Below are 13,641 nucleotides of genomic sequence, written 5' to 3'. Positions count from 1 at the left end.
AAGGCAGGGAGCCCTTTCCAATGCCACCTGTCACCCGTTGTTGGGTGGGGAGGGGAGTGAAAGTGGTGTTATAACTGTATATCTTCTAGCTCCCAAGCAGGTCTCTGTTCTCACTATTTGTCAGGTTTATTCCACTCCCCCGCTGGTTTGGGGGCATCACTCATTATCATTAAGGAAAATGTCCAAACCCAGCTCTGAAGAACAACAAATTATCTTAGCAGATTGGAGTGGCAGAAGCATCAAGTGTATTTTCCAAACCAGTATCCCGTTCCTTCGAAAACTGATTCCTCTCTTCACACCTTCCACCCAATCCAGATAAACTGAGGGAGGGAGGGAGAGAAAAAGAGAGAGAGAGAGAGAGAGAGAGAGAGAGAGGGAGGGAGGGAGGGAGGGAGGGAGGGAGGGAGGGAGGGAGAGAGGGAGGGCACACACACCACCCAACTCCTGTCACTTTGCCTCTCTAGCCCCAGCTCTCTGGACAGATTTCAAGTTCCTTCACATGTTTCTGGGGAGAGCCACCTGGCAGGGTCTCTAAAACTGGCAGAGCCCAAGCAAAATGTGTCACTTGCAAATGCTGAGCCCCGATAACATCTTAGCCAAACAAGGCCAGCCGCTGGAGGAGGGGAAGCTTACTTTCGACTTTTAACACACAAACCCCTACTGAGACCTGCCAGCCTCCAGCTCCTTCAGCTGACAGGTGGGCGGGAGCTGCTGTTAGAGTGCTTAGGGAACTATTAAGGTCAAGAACTGGCTCGGGGCCCACCAGACCCTCTAGAGGGAGGTGGTTCTGTGCCTGCAGAGTCCATGGGAAGAAAAACTTCGAGGTGCTGATCCCACCTTGAGCCTGCATGCTCATGCAGGTGCACGACTGAGGTACGTGCCTCCAGGCAGAAAGACCTTAGCTATTTCTGCCACCGTGTCCTTGCCGAAATACAGAGGGGGCAAATGCAGATGCTGGCAGAGCTGGGTGTATTTGGAAAAGTGGGGAAAGCGAGAGGGGAGGGATAATCTTCAGTCAGAGAAGGGAGGTCATTTCAGAGAGCATGGACCTTCCCAAGGTGGGAAGCAAGAGGATCCATACTTCATGCCACTGCCCGGATTGTCTTTGTCCAGAAACGCTCTGGGCATGTTACTCCCCTCCTCAAAAATCTCCAGTGGCTACCAATAAATCTGCGCACCAGGCAGAAACTCCTCACCCTCGGCTTCAAAGCTCTCCATCACCTCACCCCCTCCTACCTCACCTCCCTTCTCTCCTTCTACAGCCCAGCCCTCACCCTCCGCTCCTCTGCCGCTAATCTCCTCACCGTGCCTCGTTCTCACCTGTCCTGCCGTCGACCCCCGGCCCACGTCATCCCCCTGGACTGGAATGCCCTCCCTCCCAACATCCGCCAAGCTAGCTCTCTTCCTCCCTTCAAGGCCCTACTGAGAGCTCACCTCCTCCAGGAGGCCTTCCCAGACTGAGCCCTTCCTTCCTCTCCCCCTCACCATTCCCCCATCTTACCTCCTTCCCTTCCCCACAGCACCTGTATATATGTATGTTTGTACATATTTATTACTCTATTTATTTTACTTGTACATATCTATTCTATTTATTTTATTTTGTTAATATGTTTGGTTTTGTTCTCTGTCTCCCCCTTCTATACTGTGAGCCCACTGTTGGGTAGGGACTGTCTCTATGTGTTGCCAACTTGTACTTCCCAAGCGCTTAGTACAGTGCTCTGCACACAGTAAGAGCTCAATAAATACGATTGATTGATTGATGCAGATGGTAGCCATTTCGGCAAGCAGCAGCAGCAGCAGCAGCCATGGCCACAGACAATGCTCCAGGAATGAGAGAAGGGGGAAAGTATGTGACCCACCTGCTTTGCTGGGATAAGCAGAGTTGAATTAACTGATCCCTCCAGTGGCCTTTATGATGCTCCCAGAATCACAGAGGTTTTGGTTCTGGCTTCGTTTGGGTCAGGAGGCCGACTTTCTCCTCCTTCAGCCCTACCTGTCTCTCCTCACATTTCCCCAGGTCTTTAGGACATCCCTATCTGGATCTCCCACGGACATCTCAAACTCATCATGTCCAAAACTGAATTCATCTTACCTCTCCTCCCCTGACTTTCACATCACTGTAGATAACACCACCCTTCCCCCTTCTCAAGCCCATAACCTCGTCATTATCCTCATCTCTTATCCCATCTCTCTCATTCAACTGCATATGTCCAGAATCCACTGGTGACTCTCCAGCCAAACTGTCCCTAGCATTTGCCATTTCCCTGCATCAATCTCCTTGCCTGCCTCCAGCCTCTCCCCTCTCTGGTCCATGCTTCACTATGTGGACCAGACCAGTGTGTTTTAGAACATCATTCTGCACAAAGTCTCTGCCCTCCACAAAGACCTCCAGTGGTTTCCCATCCACCTCTGTAATCAATCAACCATATTAATTGAGCACTTACTGAGTGCAGAAGTGCTTGGGAGAGAATATAACAAACATTCCATGCCCACAGCAAGTCTACAGTCCTGCAGAAACTCCTCACCATGAGCTTCAAAGGAATGCAAACTGCTCTCTCTCTTACCTAGTCTCACTCCTCTCCCACTACAACCCAAGCCATGCACTTTGCTTCTCTAATGCTAACCTACTCACACTGGCCCCAAGCCAGATTCTAGCTTTAAATGTTCCCCAAGCTCAATCTCATCTCCCTTATTAATGCTTCCCTGCTCACGCCCTCCTTTTTTGCCTGGAATTCTCTCCCCCTCCAAATCTGGCAGACCACTCTTCTTTCAACTCCTCTTGTATCTGCCTTCAATCCCTTCTCCCAATTTAAACCCTTAGATCCTGAGCGCACCAAGGGACAGTGACCATGTCCAATTCTCACCTATGTATTGTCTCCCAGCACCCAATACAGTACTCTCCACACAGTAGGTGCTTAATACATACTATTACTTCTACTACTTTTCCCTTGTTTACAAATTATCTTCACTTTAACTCCTTACCTATTATGGAAACTTGGGGGATTGAAGAAATGCATCTACTGTGCTGTAAGAGGAATAACGGTGCTTGACCTGGCAGTGGGCTTCAACAGCCTCTCTCATCACCAGCAATTCCTCCTGATGTTGAGATCAGCAGCAGCCTGCCCATTTTGCAGATGGGAAGCAAGTCAGCAGTGGGGCGTAGGTTGGAATTTGAAGGCTTAGACCCTGGAGGACCTTAGCCTCATCTGCAAAATAGGTACTGGCAGAGAAAATGCACCATGTGAAATCGAGTATTAGCATTCACTAAGCACTTATGTTTCAATCACTATGCTAAAAGCTGGGCTGGATAATAATGATAACATTTATTAAGCGCTTACTATGTGCAAAGCACTGTTCTAAGTGCTGGGGAGGTTACAAGGTGATGGGGTTGTCCCATGGAGGGCTCACAGTCTTCATCCCCATTTTACAGATGAAAGAACTGAGGCCCAGAGATGTGAAGTGACTTGCCCAAAGTCGCACAGCTGACACGTGGCAGAGCCGGGATTTGAACCCATGACCTCTGACTCCAAAGCCCGGGCTCTTTCCACTGGGCCATGCTGCTTCTCTGGATGGATGATCAGATCAGCGCAAGGAGTTCACAATCTCAGTCAATACCATTACAATAACTACCACTGCTACTACTATAAGGTCAGTGAGGTGAGATGTCCAACTCTTGACCCTGGAAAATACCTGAGTTATTTACAGGTACTTACAGCTAGGAAGAACTCTGGAAGTTCATCTAATCGAACCCCCTACTTCTGGCCAGGCTGAATTCCTACCATTTCCCAAAAATACCTGCTTCCCTTTTCCTTCCCTTCCTTGTTCTTCTATGGCAAAGCAATTACTCTTTTCCACTGACACATGAAATCACCATAACCTCCTTTCCCAGAGTGTGCTACCAGCATTAACAAATCCATCCTCTCTTGGGCGTCAAAGTGCCTCCTGTAATAGGGCCTCATTCCCTTAACTCCACATTTATCACTTTAGAAAAAGGATTGATTTTTGATTGGTACAACCAAACCTGGCACCAAAGCCCTGGACATTGAGAACAAGCATGGACACATGCAGCCCAAGGAACAAATGATCTCATGGATCCAGCTGGAGCCAGGAGTTGGGTAAGACATTGGCAGAAGTGACTAGCCTTGTCCTTGGCTTCCAAAGCAGGTAGACCTCCCAGGGTTAAGGCTAGTGTTGAGGTGGCCGGCACTCACCTCCATGTGGACCCCATGGTCACCGGACACCCAGTTCAACTCTTGGGACATTTATTCTTAGTTGAAGGTGGGGGAATCTGAGGCAGGATAGGTAGGGCATTCTCTTATCCCAAGTCCTAGAGGCAGCAGCCCTTTTGAGAGACAGGTTCAGTCCAGTTGCCCCCAGCTTACTAGCGTGGCCAGTTCACCGACCCTAGCAAGCATTTACTGAGCACCTGCAGAGGGCCCAGCCCCCGCCCTCAAGGAATGTACAATTCACTGGTGAAATCAAGATAAGCATACATACCAGCAAAAAATGACCATCATTGAGGGGGCAGAACACGAGCCGGAGTGGGTAGTTGGAATGAGAAAGGGTGGGGATCTTCAGGGAAAGCTTCCTGGAAGAGGAGGGAGGTATTGAGCTTGGATTTAGAGAGGAAGCGGGATCAGAGGAGGCAAGTAGAGGGGTGGGGGTAAGGGAGACAAGTCACAAAAAGGCAACAGTTGGCAGCTTCAAGCTAGCTCCCCAGAAATTTCCATGCTACCACGTGGGCCCCCTGTCTGAATTCCCCCACTGGGTTCCCAGCCAGGTGTGCCTCAGAATGGCTTGATGAAATCACGGCAAAATCGCCCAGCTGGGTAAACAGTGCAGGAAGAGACCCGGAGTCTTCGCTGTTTGACATATCTAAATGTCCGTGGAATCGCCTGCAGTCAACCTCGAGACACCTCCTCCCCCACCGGCCTGCCACTCCCCACCCGGCCCTCAACCTCCCGCTGACTCTTTAGTGCGTTCACAGCAAAATTCAATGAGAGGTCCTGGTTCTGCAGGTTTTTAAGGGTGAATTGTTCTCCACAAACTAAGAGACCATTCACACAGGGATTTGCCCTCCTCTAAAAGCACGTTTATGAAGCGAAGTGCTAACTGACCTGGAAAAGCACACAGTAAACAAGAATGTTGTCTGAACAGGAGCCCAGCGCTGTTCAGAGACCATAGCTTGATTATGGATAACTTGAATAGGACCCTATTGATTTATTTCGGCACATAATTCCACCTAAGATGAGTCAACAGCCAGTGCAAACAAGAGCTTTACAGTCACTTGTCATCGGTGAGCACAGCCCCAAAAGCTGTCAGAGTTTGCAAAGAGATGGCGGACTGCTGCGTACCACCGAATGAGAAAGACAACAGGGCCTCTGCACCCTATTTGAGCTACTGTGGCTGTCAGCTGACATTGACACGGCTCCTCCTGGGGCTGTGGGGGCCGGGAAGCTTTGGACATTGAATTGACCATTGGAAGGGGTTGGAGAGGAGCTAATTAGGAGCTCTGTGGGAGGTCTGGTACCCTAGCTCTACTAGCTTGACAAGGCCTGGCATCTGTGGAGTCCAATGTGTAAGGGGAGTAGCCAATATATCTTTCTGGGTTCGATGCCCCGGCCAGGGTCTGGAGCTGGAAACTCTGCCCGCTAGGCCAGGCCTGCCGAACATCCCAACATCTGCCTGCATCCACTCAGTATCTGACCCCGGGATGGTGCAGAGACCAGGCTGGCTAAGGATTGGGCAACTGCCAGCCAGGAGACACCACATTCCACAGGGTGGAATTCCCAATGCCAGTCCAAGGAATACTCTGCGCAAAGGTCATCATTTCCCAGGATGGGCACAAAGAGTACTGGGGTTTATGTGGGGCAGGGCATCTCAAGGCCTCTCCCCAGGAACACATCTGTTCTGCCATCCCACTTCCCTTCTCCACCACTTCCCAGTGACTGCTACTTTCATTCATATTGGCATTCAGAGATTAGGAAGGGTGAGGACAGGGGGTAGAGTTGGGGAGAAGGAAGCAGGACTCCAGAGCAGAGGGTCTCACCACAGTATCTTCCCATCATATTACAAAAAGAACAGTAGTATCATTTTGACACCGCCCCCCTCCCCCCCCCCCCCGAGCCTTACTGACTTTAGATTATGTCTCTTCTTTGGTCCAAGGGAACCCAGTTCAGGGCCCTTGGAACACCAACAGATACTTGTCAGCAAACAGGATGTTAATGGCTTCTTGGTGTTTATCAACTGGGATCTCAGAATGAAAGTGCTTGGTTTGGGAAAAGTGAAGTGAGAGCAAGGAGACAGAGCAACTGCGCAACAGCTTCTAACAGATCTCTCCTCTGGCATCCCAGGAGAATAGGGCCACACAGTGGATCAGTTTCTGATGACCAATTAAGCACCATTCAGACAGAACAGAGGAAATGCCCAACCGGATGGAGCGAGAGACTCGTACAGTTTGTGCTCCCCACAGATGTCTCTGAGAGGAAGGCAGCTGAGCATAGTACACACCTCCAGAGAGGTGGGAACCAGCACCCTGACACCGGGATCCCAGACATGGGGGATCCAAACACCCAGAAACCCCCAATCTAGGTCCAGAAATCGGAGGCAACACCACTCAAGTCACCAGACATCATCAGCACCTAGGATTGTTTACATCTCCTTATAAGGATGAGGTGGGGAGTTTTCCCTCAATGCAAACACACACACATCCCTGTGGAACCTCCTTAATTAGTCAACCTGTCACCATTGTGTAGCATTATCGCTGTTGATTCTGTACCTGCTCCAAAATGAATTACCAATACATTCAGTTCTGACAGGTCTCCATCGGACACTGGCCAGGTCTCCTGTGGTGCACATCTGTCCAGACACTGGGTGACGTGGGGTCGGAAAAGCTAGTTGGGCTCCTGTGCAATGTCTTGAACCCAAGGCCCCTGGTGAGTATTCCTTAACACAGGGCTCTGTTGGAATGCAACCCCCGCATCCCAGGAGAACTGGGTGTTTGGTGTGTATTTTCCCAGTGCCCCTAAGAGCTTTAGCACTGCCAGAGTGGGCTGGGGTTTCTCAATAACCCCAAGAGGGCAAAGCATGGCCTTGGGGTTCAGGTTAGTGAGCCAATTTAGATTGTAAGCTCCCACAGGGCAGAGAACACGTCTACCAAATCTCCCAAACACTTAGTACGGTCTCTGCATAAAGTAAGTGCTTAATAAATACCCCTGATTGATTAAATTACACGGCCTTTGCTCTCTAAGAGTTTCCAGTCTAATAGGAGAGAGAATACAGTCACAGACAAGCAGTGGCCTCACTATGTAAAGAAAAAGTGTGGCCTAATGGAAAGAGCATGGACCTGGAAATAATAATAATGGCATTTGTTAAGCGCTTGCTATGTGCAAAGCACTGTTCTAAGTGCTGGGGGGATACAAGGTGATCAGGTTGTCCCACGGGGGGCTTACAGTCAATCCCCATTTTACAGATGAGGTAACTGAGTCCCAGAGAAGTTAAGTGACTTGCCCAAAGTCACACAGCTGACAATTGGCAGAGCTGGAATTTGAACCCATGACCACTGACTCCAAAGCCCGGGATCTTTCCACTGAGCCATGCTGCTTCTCTGGAAATCAGTTCCAACTCCGGTTCCACCACTTACCTGCTGTTTAACCTTGGGCAAGTCACTTAACTTCTCAGTACCTCAGTTTCCTCATCATTCATTTGCATTTATTGAGCACTTACTGTGTGCATAGCACTGTACTAAGCACTTTGGAAGTACAAATCAGCAATATATAGAGACGGTCCCTACCCAACAACAGGCTCACAGTCTAGAAGGGGGAGACGGACAACAAATCAACACAAGTAGACAGGTGTCAATACCATCAGAATAACTAGAGTTATAGCTATATACACATCATTAATAAAATAAATATAGTAAATTTGTACAAATAGAGTAATAAATATGTACAAATATATACAAGTGCTGTGGGGAGGGGAAGGGGGTAAGGCAGAGGGAGGGAAGGAAGAGGAGGAGAGGAAAAAGGGGGGGGGGCTCAGTTTGGAAAGACCTCTCGGAGGAGGTGAGCTCTATGTGCCAGGCACTGTACTAAGCACTAGGATAGATACAAGATAATCAGGTTGGACACAGTCCCTGTCCCACATGCGACTCACAGGCTTAATCCCCACTTTACAGATGAGGCAACTGAGGCACAGAGAAATTAAGTGACTTGCCCACAGTCCCATATGCACTGTCTGATCTACTTATATTGTGTCTACTTACCCCATACCACAGCCATCATTATCACCGATCCAAGATACTGAGAAAGTGATGCCCCACCATGACAACAAGTTTTCCCTCCTCTAAAGGAGAACAAATGGGATGCCCGAGTTCGGGTTTAGGGCTTCCTGAAGCTGGTCGGGGGGCCTGGAGAACACAAGACGACATTGAGGAGAAATTCACCTGGAAAAGGCAGGAGTGGAAGATCAGGGGTTCGTTCATTCATATTTATTAAGTGCTTACTGTGTGCAGAGAACTGTACTAAGCGCTTGAAAAGTACAATTCGGCAACAGATAGAGATAATCCCTACCCAACAATGGGCTCCCAGTCTAGAAGGGGGAGACAGAGAACAAAACAACTAGTTGGCAGCAGCTGCCTGCCTCTGATGGGGTGTGAAAAAAACAGTGGTCCTGAATTGACTGTTGTCCCACCACCCTCTGTGAGGAGCCTAGGCCCCCAAGAACATCACCACAGACTAGGCTGGGCAAGGTTTAGTGTTGGCTCTTGGGCAAAGCAGAAACGTCCCCCTGAATCCTCCCCCATCAGTATCTAGATCATAAGCACTTATGGCATTTATTCAACCCTTCCCAATTGCTCGGGCAGACACAAGATATCCCAATCATCATCATTATCAATGGCATTTGAGTGCTTACTATGTGTAGAGCACTGTACTAAACACTTGGGAGAGTACAAACACTGCCCCTGGCCTGGAATGCCCTCCTTCCACACAGCCACCAAGCTAGCTCTTTTCCTCCCTTCAAAGCCCTACTGAGAGCTCACCTCCTCCAAGAGGCCTTCCCAGACTGAGCCCCCTTTTTCCTCTCCTCCTCATCCCCCACCCTACCTCCTTCCCCTCCCCCCAGCACCTGTATATATGTTTGTACAGATTTATTACTCTATTTTACTTGTACATATTTACTATTCTATTTATTTTGTTAATGATGTGCATCTGGCTTTATTTATATTTATTCTGACAACTTGACACCTGTCCACATGTTTTGTTGTCTGTCTCCCCCTTCTAGACTGTGAGCCCGTTGTTGGGTAGGGACCGCCTCTATATGTTGTCAACTTGTACTTCCCAAGCGCTTAGTACAGTGCTGTGCACACAGTAAGTGCTCAACAAATTGAATGAATGGAGTTAGACACGTTCCCTGCCCTCCACAAGCTTAGTCTAGTTGGGGAGACAGACATTAATATAGATACAGAATTTATAATATATAATTTAAAGATATGTTCCTAAGTGCTGCAGGGTTGAGGATTGGGTGAATAGCAAATGCCCAAAGGTCACAGCTCCAAGTACCCAGGTGATGCAGAAAGGAGAGGGAGTTGGGGAAAAGAGGGCTTAATTGGGGAAGGCCTCTTGGAGGTGGGGCAATCTTAATGCTTTGAAGGTGGGAAGAGTGGTGGCCTGTCATATATGGAGGGGGAGGAGTTCCAGGTTAGGGGGAATAAGTGGGAAATAGACTGGTAGTAAGATAGATAAGATCAGGGCACAGTTATTAAGCTGGTGCTAGAGTAGCAAAGCATGTGGGCTGGGCTGTAGTAATAATAATAATAATAATAATGATGATGGCATTTATTAAGCACTTACTATGTGCAAAGCACTGTTCTAAGTGCTGGGGAGGTTACAAGGTGATCAGATTGTCCCACGGGGGCTCACAATCTTAATCCCCATTTTACAGATGAGGTAACTGAGGCCCAGTGAAGTTAAGTGACTTGCCCTAAGTCACACAGCTGACAATTGGCGGAGCTGGGATTCGAACTCATGAAGCCCGTGCTCTTTCCACTGAACCACGCTGCTTCAGGAGGAGGATGATCTTCCCTCCTCCCAGCCCCACAGCACTTAATAACACACCTGTAATTTACTTATATTCATATCTGTCTCCCCGCCTGCAGGGAAAATAGGGAGAGTCAAAGAAGGCTAAGGAGGAGGGGGAGATTGGAGAGGAGTAGGGAAGATTTTTAGGGAGATCATGCCTGATGGTTTCAATTTCATTTATGAAGCATGTGGACATGTAATTAGAGGAAAGAAATGGTAGGGGCAGGGAGACGGGGTTTGAGGGAGTTAAACGTCTGGAACAACTGCCATAGGCAGTGAGTACAGGAATGAATTAGGAAGGAGAAGTACTGTTGTCAGGCAGAGGAGAGGACTGAATTGATACAGGTACAAAAGAATTAAAAGTAGACAAGATCAGAGAGATGAATGGATTTCCACCAACAGTACTCCACTGCTCGGGCCCTGGAGCAGAGGAGACATACAGCTTGAAAAGCAGTGTGGCCCAGTTGGAAGACCATGGGCCTAGGAGTCCCTGAGTTCTAATTCTGGCTCTGCCACTTGTCTGCTGTGTGACCTTGGCCAAGTCACTTAACTTCTCTGGGCCTCAGTTTCCTCAATTGTAAAATGGGGATTAGATCCTACTCCCTTGTTCTTAGACTGTGAGCTCCAAGTGGGACAGGGACCTGTTTAATTTGCTTTTACCCCAGCGCTTAGAACAGTGCTCAATGCATAGTAAGCACTTACAAATATAATAATGATGATCAGCATAATAATAATAATACTAAGGAGGTGATCCAGGCTTGTGGATTAGGCATATTAGATTGGCAGAGGGCCGGGAAGCAAGGGAGCTGAGTTCAATGGAGAGAGCGGTGATGAAGGCGTTGATTTGAGCATCAAGAGAAGGTTGTTTGGAAATGGAGACCAAACATAGTAGGAAGGCTGTAGAATAGTGGAGGAATTCAAAAGAAAGGGGGAACAGGATATATTTGTGGGGGTGGGTGTATGGGAAAGAGCAGGTGAGGAGGTTGTAGTCTGATAGAGGAATTTCAGAATTGTTGAGGGTAGAGGTCGTATGGTCACTAGAAATTATAACAATAAGTATGTGCCCAAGTTACTGAGTGTGTGAGGTGGGGTGGAGCCAGTAATTGGAGTAGAGGAAACCAAATGGAACCGAGTCCCTGTCCCACAGGGGGCTCCCGCTTCCATAAGTAAGGAGAGCAGGGAAGGATCTCACCATTTAGCAGATGAGGACTCTGAGGTCCAAGAGAATTTAGTAATTTACCCAAGGTAATAGAGAAGGCCGGCAGTAGAGCTGTAACTAGAACCTGAGTCTGCTAGATTCATGTTTTTTTCCATTTGACCACGCAGCCTCCCTCGTTCCTTCTCACTGCTTCCTCCACTCCCAACCCACGCTTTCAGCCCAGCACTTAATCCAAATGGGTCTCCATCTGAGGCTCACCCAGCTAGTGGGACAAACATGGATTGCCTTTTGGGGAGATCTCCAGGGGCCACATGGAAGCCTAGCCCTAGAAATGCCCTCCTGGCCAAGAGATGGCTCAAGGAGCAGTGGTTCTTCTGAACTGCCCCTGAGCAGGCTATTGCAGTCTCCAAAACTGCCAGTGGCTGCCCAAGGAGTCCTCACTAGTACTCTGCAGCAGCTCTCTCCATCTAGCAAGCCCACCCCCTGGATAGAGACTGCTTGCTTACCTCCAACCCCTAGATTCTGCTGCTCCCAGAGCTCCTCCCCATCCCCTGAAACCCACTAAACTTCAGACTTTGCCACTTTCTATCCCATCTCCTCCAACAACCCTCTCCAACTCATCCAGTTCTTATATGTTTTGTTGTCTGTCTCCCCCTTCTAGACTGTGAGCCCAATGTTGGGCAGGGACCATCTCTATATGTTGCCAACTTGTACTTCCCAAGCGCTTAGTACAGTGCTCTGCACACAGTAAGTGCTCAATAAATACGATTGAATGAATAATAATGATAATAATAATAATGATGATGGCATTTGTTAAGCCCTTACTATGTGCAGAGCACTGTTCTAAGTGCTGGGGGAGGATACAAGGTGATCAAGTTGTCCCACGTGGGGCTCACAGTCTTAATCCCCATTTTACAGATGAGAACAGACTCAGGGAAGTTAAGTGACTTGCCCAAGGTCACACGGCAGACATGTGGTGGAGTCGGGATTCGAACCCATGACTTCTGACTCCAAAACCAGTGCTCTTTCCACTGAGCATCCTCAAAATATTTGAACAGAAGCATATGGAATGGAATGCTCCAGTTTTTTCATTCTGATTCCACTCACTGGGAAAATGTTTATGCCTTCCCTATTAGAGGTTTAAGCTCCTTGCAGGAAAAGGAGCCTACCCTGTGTTTCAGTTGAACTCCCTAAGTGCTCAATACGGTGCAGTGTATTGAGGAAGCGCTCAGTAAATACCATTTCTGCTCAGTAAATACCATTTCTACTACTTGTACCACAGGAAGTCCCATGTGGATGGACCATCAGGGGACATTGAGGTAGATTGCTCCAGCTAATTAACTTTCCATCATTTGCTGTTAAACCCCAGAACAGGAAAATCTGCCCTTCCAACCGGGGAAAAATCAGACACTGATGCCAGGACTACATTTGTGGACTGTGATAGGGACGGCTTGCAACTGAACTATACCATCTCAGCCAGGGGGTGCGGTTCTTCCCTGACAAGGCCATGTTTTGCCCACCCCAAATTTCATTCATTCATTCAATCGTATTTATTGAGCACTTACTGTGTGCAGAGCACTGTACTAAGCACTTGGGAAGTACAAGTTGGCAACATATAGAGATGGTCCCTACCCAACAGCGGGCTCACAGTCTAGAAGGGGGAGACAGACAACAAAACAAAACATTAACAAGATAAAATAAATAAAATAAATATGTACAAATAAAATAGAGTAATAAGTATGTACAAACATATACATATATACAGGTGCTGCAGGAAGGGGAAGGAGGAAAGGCGGGGGGATGGGGAGGGGGAGGAGGGAGAGAGGAAGGAGGGGGCTCAGTCTGGGAAGGCCTCCTGGAGGAGGTGAGCTCTCAGCAGGGCTTTGAAGGGAATTTCTATAAACTCATTAAAGATTTGGTGGGGGTAAGGTGGGGAGGGGAGAGAGGGGTCCTCTCATGGCTAAACAGAATGTGTGCAGGTAGAGGCCCTGTGATGGACTAGCCTAAAACCATTTTGCCTCCCAGAAACCCAGGGTAGAATGGGACGCTTAGAACAGTGCTTTGCACATAGTAAGTGCTTAACAAATGCAATCATCATCATCTTCTTGCCGCCTCCTAACTCTGTCCTCAAAGTAGCCCAGGCAGACAGTGTCAGCCAGAGGGCCCGTGTGCAGACCAAAGATTACGAGTCTCCACCTTCCAATCCCACCCCTACTAAAGAGGACCCCTAATTCATTCTGACCCTAAACCCCCATGAACAATGATATTTTGTAAAAATATGTCCTCTGTACATACATCTTTACGTTCAATTATTTGTTCTGCTTTTTCACTCTGTACTGATTTCTGTTTTATTCTTGTTCTTTGAAGGGCTTTCACTATGTATAAATACTTGCTGATATTTAT

This window comes from Tachyglossus aculeatus, chromosome X1 (genome assembly GCF_015852505.1).
Source record: "Tachyglossus aculeatus isolate mTacAcu1 chromosome X1, mTacAcu1.pri, whole genome shotgun sequence".
Taxonomy (NCBI): Eukaryota; Metazoa; Chordata; class Mammalia; order Monotremata; family Tachyglossidae; genus Tachyglossus; species Tachyglossus aculeatus.
The sequence above is the reverse complement of the archived record's forward strand: the minus strand, read 5'-3'. Positions refer to the sequence as shown.